The sequence below is a fragment of the Pimephales promelas genome, chromosome 16 (assembly GCF_988280905.1).
Source record: "Pimephales promelas chromosome 16, fPimPro1.hap1.1, whole genome shotgun sequence".
Lineage (NCBI taxonomy): Eukaryota > Metazoa > Chordata > Actinopteri > Cypriniformes > Leuciscidae > Pimephales > Pimephales promelas.
In genome coordinates this window covers 6,941,027-6,950,115 of record NC_142784.1, presented here as the reverse complement: position 1 = coordinate 6,950,115, position 9,089 = coordinate 6,941,027, and the positions used below count along the sequence as shown (strand labels likewise).

The following is a 9,089-nucleotide window of genomic DNA, read 5'->3' as shown; positions in this document are numbered from 1 at the left end:
ACATTACACTTACTGCTCCACATTACAAAATAACAACTATATTTACAAATGATCATGTTGAAAGTATAGGTCCCAGCTATGCTTTTATTAAAGTAAAAGCATACGGACAGCACAAACCTCTCAAAATTAAATGAAGTCATGGCTTTAGACTCTCCCCTTACAGTGGCAGAGCTGTATGAAGCCCTTAGACATATGCCTTGCAATACTAAAGCTCCCAGACCAGATGGCTTCCCAATAGAATTTTATAAAGAATTTCGGACAATTCTGGCACCAACTTTTTTTTAAATGGTCACACAAATTAAAGAAGAAAACTACTTAACACCAACCATGAACTCTGCAAACATTATTGTATTGTTAAAAACAGGCAAAGATCCTACATTACCAGCTAGTTATCGCCCCACATCACTGATAAATGTTGACCTTAAAATAATTTGCAAAACCTTAGCAGGAAGATTAGAGAAAATAACTCCTTTTATAATTCACCCTGATCAAACGGGTTTTATAAAAGGCAGACACTCCTCTTCAAATATGCGCAGATGTATTAATTTAATAGATTATTCCAACATTAGTAATTTAGAAACAATTATAGTATCTCTGGACGCGGAAAAAGCCTTTGACAGAGTTAATTGGAAATTTCTTTTTGCTATTTTAAGTCAATTCGGCTTTGGATCAACCTTTATTAACTGGATTAAGATCTTGTATAAATCCCCTAATGCAAGAGTTAGGACAAATGATTAAACCTCTCCTAGTTTCAATCTGCAGAGAGGCATTAGACAGGGATGCCCTCTTTCCCCATCACTTTTTGCCATCTTTATAGAACCTTTAGCAATGGCAATCAAGAATGAACATAAGATAAGCCTTTATGCCGACGATGTTTTATTATTCCTTCAGAACTCACGTACATCTTTCTCTGAAACAATTACATTACAGTTTTTTCTGAATGCTTAGGCGCTAATCGTGATTCTTGTAGCACAATTTCTAAAACTATTAATACGTATGGCAAAACCACTCACTGAGTTTGCAAAACTAAAAGCACAAAAACTGCTTTGCACTCAATTTGCAATTTTGTAACACACACTTTGCAAAACTGTAGGCACAATTCACTGCACAACACTCTTTTTGCAGAACTTTAAACACAACTAGCAAAATTATACACATGTATGGCTATCATTAACACTATTTTGCCAACTGTCTGGCTCACTTTCACATGTGAAAACTGTTTTAGAAAATTAGTTAACTTTGCAATCAGCCTAAGCACTATAAATAAGTCACAGGTACGCTGTCTGTGTGGAGTACAATGGAAGGAGCAGTAAGAGTGAGAAGAGTGAGAATCAGAGGAGGCCGGGGGAGAGGACATGGAGGTGAAGAAGTTGGAGGAAAAGGACGTGGAGGTGAAGAAGTTGGAGGAAGGAGCTAGAAGAGGACAAGGAGGCAGAGGGAGAGGATGTGGAGTTGAAGAGCATACCCGATATGTCATCATATGGGACAATGTTAGTTTCCATAGGGCTGCTTTGGTCCGCAACTGGTTTACACACTGAAAACCCTAATAAGTTGATTTAACTCAATTGATTTGAGTAAACTCGTTCCCTCAATTTAATTGAGTAATGAGAACTCCCAAAACTTGCATAGTTAAGTTTACTTAACTTGGTAGTTATGTAGACTTTACTTAAATTGTTTAGTTCACCAAACTTGACGATTATTTAATGTACTTAAACAATAAAGTTCACTTAACTTAGTGTTAATATCAATTGTACTTGTATATTTAAGTAAACTCAACATGAAAATTTAACTGTAATTTTATTTCAAAATTTTAAAGCTCATATTTTTGACTGTAAGCTGTGTGCACACTGCACTTACATAAAACAATGAACAACATATTGATCCTTTGAGTCTTTATTGACCAAAATTTCAAATGGAAATGAGTCACACCCTGTACATAACTCTAAATGTGGCAACAGTATCCAACATTAAGTAGTGCACTATCAATTGTACAACTCTGATCACTTACACATTACATTTAAGTCTCAAATTTTTGTAAATGTACTGAACATGTACACGTAATGTACATTGTTTTTACATTTTACTTGTTTAAGCTTTATGAAATCACAGCAAACTAAGTAAAGCATAGTGACCATAGTCAGTGTCTTTGACCAAATATTTGCACAATATTACAGTACTGTATCTTCTGCAAATCATTTGTAGAACATTTCTCAGAGTGGTGTTAAAGTCTCACAGTGACGTTTTTTAAACAAAAAGCTGGTTTGCCAGAGACTGCAATTTAGGCTTGAGAGAATACCGTCCCATTGACATTAGCACACGTAGATCAGACAGCGTAGATCAGACCGAAGAGGAGACACATAGCCTGTGGGAGGTCCTGCGTTTTTTCAATCACCACTTGTCCTTCAAGTATTATTCCAATCGTAGAAGTTAAATACAAGGAATTGGGGGGCTGAAGTTCAGTGTCCTCAAATAAGATGCCCACTGGCACATTAAGGATGGAGTTGCGATGATCAGACACCTAGTGAAAAAACAGACATAAATAGAATATTACGATCAGGAATCAAATGTTTATGAATTCATGTTTCTCAGAACGTGCACTAGATCTATTAAGAACACATAACACTAACCTTAATCCCAGAGTCACCATCATCTCCAAGCATGATAGGTTGTCCTCGAATCCCAAGGGTTCGGACCTCCGTTGGCTGGGATGATTTTAAAGGAAAACACAAAATTCCATTAATGCCAACAACTAATCAATATATTTGAAGAATTTTTATACGATTAAATGCTGACAAAATTAAATGCTTTTAAAGGGATCGTTCCCCCAAAATGAAATTTCTGTCATCATTTAGTCACCCTCAAGTTATTCCAATCCAAACCTGTACATTTCTTTGCTCAGCTAAATACAAAGGAAGAATACATTTTGAAGAATGTTTGTAACCAAGCAGTTTTGGGCCAACATTGACTTTTACATGCTTAAAAAAAAAAAAATACTACGAACATTAATTGTACCCAAATCTGTTCAATTACAAACATTCTTCAAAATATCTTCCTTTGTGTTCAGCTTTAACAAATACATGTATACAGGTTTAGAACACCTTGAGGGTGAGTAAAAGTTATCCTGTTAGTTATTTTAAATAAGACAAAACCTTTATTTATTATTAACCATTACTAACCTTTATTTGATTTCAAACGTTAGCCAAGTACTGACCAGGAGTCCCCCTTTTGGCTGTAAAAAGGTCCATGAACTGTATGTTCTGTAGAAGTAGAAATCCTGTTTTAGGTTTTTTTCTGTTGAACTTGATCTGAGGGGAGATAAAGACAGATCACATAATCACATTAGTGTGCACATAGAAATGCTTTATTGCTTAATTAGGAAACAAATGTAACTTAGAGGCTAAGAAATATTTTTAACACATTAAAGGAATAACTTAGTCCACTCAAAAATGAAAATTATCAAGTACTCATGCTCAAACAGTTTTGTGCATGGTTTTGTTTGTAGCCAAAAGTTGCTAGTTTGCATTGACAATAGTATTTTCCATATGATTAAATCGTTGGTGACAAGCGTGACGAAACATCACTAATTCGTCCTAGCTATAGTAACAATGTTCTTAAAACTTATCTCAGTCAATCAGAAATGTATCATGATGAAAATATTTGCAATTAACGTTAAAGTTACGGGTAACTGACAAAGTTTGCCCGGAAAAAATCTATGGGAAAAATAACCCACATGGTCTGTGCAGTAGCTGCCATGTTCTTTCTTGCACGGAAAAAGATCATCAAATGTGTAACTTAGCTAACTTATCTCGCTAGTAAAATAAGAAATAAGCTGTTGACATTTCAATAATCATACTATCACAAAGTCATGAAGAAAATACCGTTAATTGATGTCGAGGTTGTCAAAGTTTGACCAGAAAAAAGAAAAAAAAACATCAGTTGACTGGTCTAAAGTAACGTTAGGCTAAGTTAACGTTAGTTAACTATGATCTTTTGCAGAGAAATACATGATTACACAATTGAACTAATAAATTAAAGAATCGTTTGATATCGCAGTTATCATGTCATCACAAAACCATCGATAAAACGTTATGTTGGAAAAGTTTGACCAGGAAATATTGTAATTAACGTTGGCTGCGTTCTCTTTTAACCGTGCAAGGATTTAAATAAACATAATTCAGAGTTAAAAAGTCATACAAAATAACTTTATATATTAATAATTCTACTTACCGAGAATGTTACACAAAGAAAACCTCCCGTCTTGAGATTTGAACTTGTGTCAGCAGCAGCAACAGACGATGCGAAAATCACCAATTTTGAAATCCACCAATTAGTGCATTAGTTTTCTTGTTGCCAGGCAGAACTCCTTGCGTGGCCAATCGCATCAGAGGAAGATCAGAGAGAGACATTTTAATTAAACCGATTTGAAATGAATTTGATTTAACGTTAAACATAATGTGTCGTCGCTGTATTTCTGTAAGTTTGTATATTATTTTTTCATTGATACATGGTTGGTGGCTGATGTGAGGAACTCTTTCATGCATTTTGTCACGTGGCATATATGTGCACGTGAAATGTATGAGCTTGTATTTTGTTTGTTTTATTGTTCTGTACATGTTGTTTACTGCATAAAAAAGGCTACTGAGTGAAAACTGCAACCCACAGTATTACAAAAACACTTGAATACAGATATTAAAGTTTATTTATGAAGTTTAAAGTATCAGGATTTTTTTTTTTAAATAAACGTTTATTTACATTATGATCAATAATTGTAAAATGAAAGCCATTTGTTTTCTGGTAAAATAAGAATGACACCTTGCACTTGAAGAAAGCATGTATGAATGTATCCTTCATTTCACAGTTAAGAAATTTGTGAAAATGACCTTTTGTAAGTTTTAATCATTATTTTGAGTTCACTGCACTTGGAATCTTAAGTTTTTGTATTTTGAAGGTAAATTAGTTATTTGAACTTATATTTTTGAGTGACCTGGCCAAAATGCACAATTTCAAGTAATGTTTAGTCAAGTACACTTGATTGTTTAAGTAAAGACAACATTAGGGTTTACAGTGCAGACCACACATTCTTCATGGCACTCAACCTCCCTCCATACTCTCCATTCTTACGTAAATCCCATTGAGGAGTTCTGGAAAGTGTACGACCGTCATCCTCATCAACAGGTAGCACTTTTACAGGCAATGGAGGAGGCATGTGGAGATATTGACCAGGCATCATGTCAGGCCTGGATAAGGCATTCAAGGAGATATTTTCCCCGGTGCCTTGGACTGGAGGATATTGCATGCGATGTGTGGACGGAATTTTGCGGCCGAACCCAGAAAGACGACATGATGTAGGCTGATTGTTTTTTTTTTTTTTTTTGGGGGGGGGGTTTTGCAAAATTACTCTTTTGTGTTCTGACTTTGTCTTGGTTTTTATGAGTGTGAATAAACACCAATACTTGAAGTTTGTATCCTTGTATGTTTACATGACACTATGACAAAAGTATGACCTCAAATTGACATCTGTACACAGAGACAGCAAAAGCCAGATGTGTTTTGCATTCATACCATCAGTGTGTAGTTGGCACATTGTGTGCTTAGTAGATGATGGCTTGTGTTTACTGTTTGATACAAAAACACAATTTTTACGAAGGTGTGAAGAGTTAATCTAGCTGTGTTTGATTTTGCAAGAGAACTACAATGTTTTGATAATTGGGTGAAAGGTTTTCTTATTTGTGTGTAGAGTTTTGCAAAACTAGCCAATAGTTACAAAAAATGTGCTTAAGCAATCAGAAAAAACTGTAATTAATACTTTTTCATCTTTGTCCGATTATTCTATTAACTGGTCAAAGAGCACAGTTCTACCGATTAACTGTAGGTTTCAAGGGCCATCCAGTATAACATTACAATCAGGAAATATAAGATATCTTGGCATTAACATCTCTTCCAGATTGTCAGATTTAATAAAGTTAAATCATACTCAACTGCTATGAAGACCATAGAAGACGATCTTGCTCGGTGGAAATCTCTACCCATCTCACTCATGGATAGAATTGCCGAGCCCGTTCTCATCCCAAAGCGCCATATAGGACGCTTTTGCGAGCGCCACAATAAAAATGATGATTTTGCCAAAAATGAATTACTTGGTTTCCATGGTTCCTACGAAACCTCCATATACGTGGTTTAGATCACTAGAATCACACATTTCTCAATTCCTCTGGAAGAACAAACCCTCTCGAATCAGCCTGAAAACTCTACAGAAAACGTCTCGGTTACGTATGTAACCCTCGTTCCCTGAGTAGGGAACGGAGACGTTACGTCAGAAGTGACGGAGATTGGGGGGTTTCGCATAGAAAGCCAATCCTCTTCGAGTATTTAAAAACGAGCCAATGGCATGCAATGCTTTGGGGCTGCGGAAATTTGCATAGCGTACTCCGCCCTACTCCGTGAGTATAAAAGGAGGAAGTGAACGCAACCGCAGTATGTCTTCGCTGAGGAGCCAAGACTGAACTCGGCGTCTACCCAGCGATACAGCAGAAGTGGCAGGGAGACGTAACGTCTCCGTTTCCTACTCAGGGAACGAGGGTTACATACGTAACCGAGACGTTCCCTTTCGTAGTCACTTCGAGTTACGTCAGAAGTGACGGAGATTGGGGGTCTGTGCCATCACGCCATCTTCAAGCTGTCTTCCAGTGCCCTGCAAAAGTCTGGACCCCTCCTCTCTTTTTTTTTTTTTTCAGGGATCCTACTTTGACACAGGATTACCAAGGTACACTGGGAAACATATCCCGGGAGGGACATGCTACCAGATGCCTACCGAAGGGAGGACTTAAGAATACTCATATGGTCACGTAGGAACGCATATGGAGACACTGGAGCACCAACCGCAGGTGGCTGCTAAAATTTCAACTCCAGGGGTGGCAGATGGCTTGCCAAGGGAAGACACATGCTCAGAGAGGCTTACAGTGGATAATACACATGAGACGGTTACCATGGGGGAACCGTACGCATGGAGGCACCTAGCCAACATCCAGAGCAACAGCAGTGGTGCCCGCATCGTCGGTGCTGGAGGACTCAAGACTTCAATGGAAGAACTGAGGAAATATCGCACTTATCCAGTCCAGGGAGTGGAGTGGCGAGCAAGCGAAGACACCTGAGCGGGTCCAGAACTGGCCGAAACGAGTACGTGAGAGGACACTGGCTCAATTCGCAGATTATAGAATCTGGCGAAGGTGTTGGGTGTCACCCAGCCTGCAGCTCTGCAGATGTCTGTTAGCGAGGCGCCGTGCGCTAGAGCCCAAGAGGAGGCCACACTCCGAGTGGAATGGGCCGTCACACCAAGGGGGCACGAACGGCCTTGCTGCTGGTAAGACAAAGCAATGGCGTCCACTATCCAGTGGGATAGCCGTTGCTTTAAGAGAGCCCTTCCCTTCTGGCTCCCCCCATAACAGACAAAGAGCTGGTCTGAGGTCCTGAAACACTGCGTTCTTTCGACATAGGTGCGGAGAGCACGTACCGGACAGAGCAGTGCCAAGGCTGGGTCTGCCTCCTCCAGGGGCAGCGCTTGCAGGTTCACCACCTGGTCCCGGAAGGGAGTGGTGGGAACCTTGGGCACATATCCAGGCCGGGGTCTCAGGATCACGTGAGAGTAAGCCAGCCCGAACTCCAGGCACGCTTCGTCAACGGAGAATGCATGCAGGTCCCCCACCCTCTTGATGGAGGCCAATGCAACCAGGAGTGCTGTCTTCATGGACAGAAACTTTAACTCTACCGATTGCAAAGGCTCAAAGGGATGCCTCTGCAGAGCACTTAAAACTACCGAGAGGTCCCAAGAGGGTACGAGGGGAGGACGAGGCGGATGCAGCCTCCTCGCTCCCCTCAGGAACCTGATGACCAGGTCGTGCTTCCCTAAGGACTTACCTTCCACTGCTTCATGAGAGGCGGCAATGGCCGCGACGTAAACCTTAAGGGTGGAGGGCGACAGCCTGCGCTCCAACCCTTCTTGCAGGAAGGAAAGCACGACCTCGATCGAACACCTCCGGGGGTCTTCTCCGCGAGAAGAACACCAATTGACGAAGAGGTTCCACTTCAACGCATAAAGGTGTCTCGTGGACGATGCTCTTGCGGAAGTGATGGTTGCCGCCACCGCAGGTGGCAGCGAACTCTAACCTGCCTCGTCCCGTCCAGGAGCCACACGTGCAGCCTCCAAAGATCGGGACGAAGGTGCCACAGAGTGCCCCGTGGTCCTGAGAGAGTAGGTCCTGTCTCAGAGGAATAGGCCAAGGAGGTGCTGTCGCGAGGAGCATGAGTTCGGAGAACCACGTCTTGGTGGGCCAGTAGGGGGCTACCAGCAAGACCTGCTCCTCGTCCTCCTTGATCTTGCACAACACCCGTGCAAGGAGGCTCACTGGGGGAAACGCATACTTGCGTGGGCCCCGTGGCCAGCTGTTTGCCAGCGCATCTGAGCCGAGCGTACCCCCGTTCAGGGAATAAAACTGGGCGCAGTGGGACGAGTCCCGAGAGGCGAACAGATCTATCTGTGCCTCCCCGAACTGGTCCCAAATCAGCTGGACCGACTGGGGATGGAGTCGCCATTCGCCGGAGATGGGACGGACCCGTGACAGCTCGTCGGCTGCCAGGTTCCGGTCTCCAGGAATGTATACTGCACGAAGGGACCTCAGGTGCTTCTGACTCCATATCAAGAGGTGGCGGGCGAGCTGCGACAACCGGCGTGAGCGTAGACCCCCCTGGTGGTTGATGTACGCTACTGCCGTAGTGTTGTCTGAACGGACAAGCACATGCTGGCCCGAGAGCAACGCTCTGAAGCGGTGCAGGGCGAGCCGTACTGCCAGCAGCTCGAGGCAATTGATGTGCATGAGGCGCTGGGCTCCTGTCCAGGAACCGGCGGCTGCATGCCCATTGCACATGGCACCCCAACCCGTGGTAGACGCATCCGTGGAGACAACGAGATGCCTGGAAACTCGCTGAATAGGGACCCCGGTCCGTAAGAAGCTGAGGTTCGACCACGGGAAGAAGGTTCGGCGGCACGCTGGAGTCACTGGAACTCGGAGCGAGCCGCGATGCCATGCCCACCT

At 42.0% G+C, this 9,089-nt stretch overlaps 1 long non-coding RNA gene across 1 annotated transcript; it reads right to left on the bottom strand.

Moving 5' to 3' along the window:
- Window positions 1-1,877: 1,877 nt before the first annotated feature.
- LOC148973296 (uncharacterized) lies at window positions 1,878-4,418 on the bottom strand. The gene is made up of 4 exons (XR_016146806.1): window positions 4,228-4,418; window positions 3,177-3,305; window positions 2,628-2,702; window positions 1,878-2,518 (listed from the first exon to the last, which is right to left on the bottom strand). It is a non-coding gene; the product is annotated as an uncharacterized LOC148973296 (long non-coding RNA).
- Window positions 4,419-9,089: the final 4,671 nt, after the last annotated feature.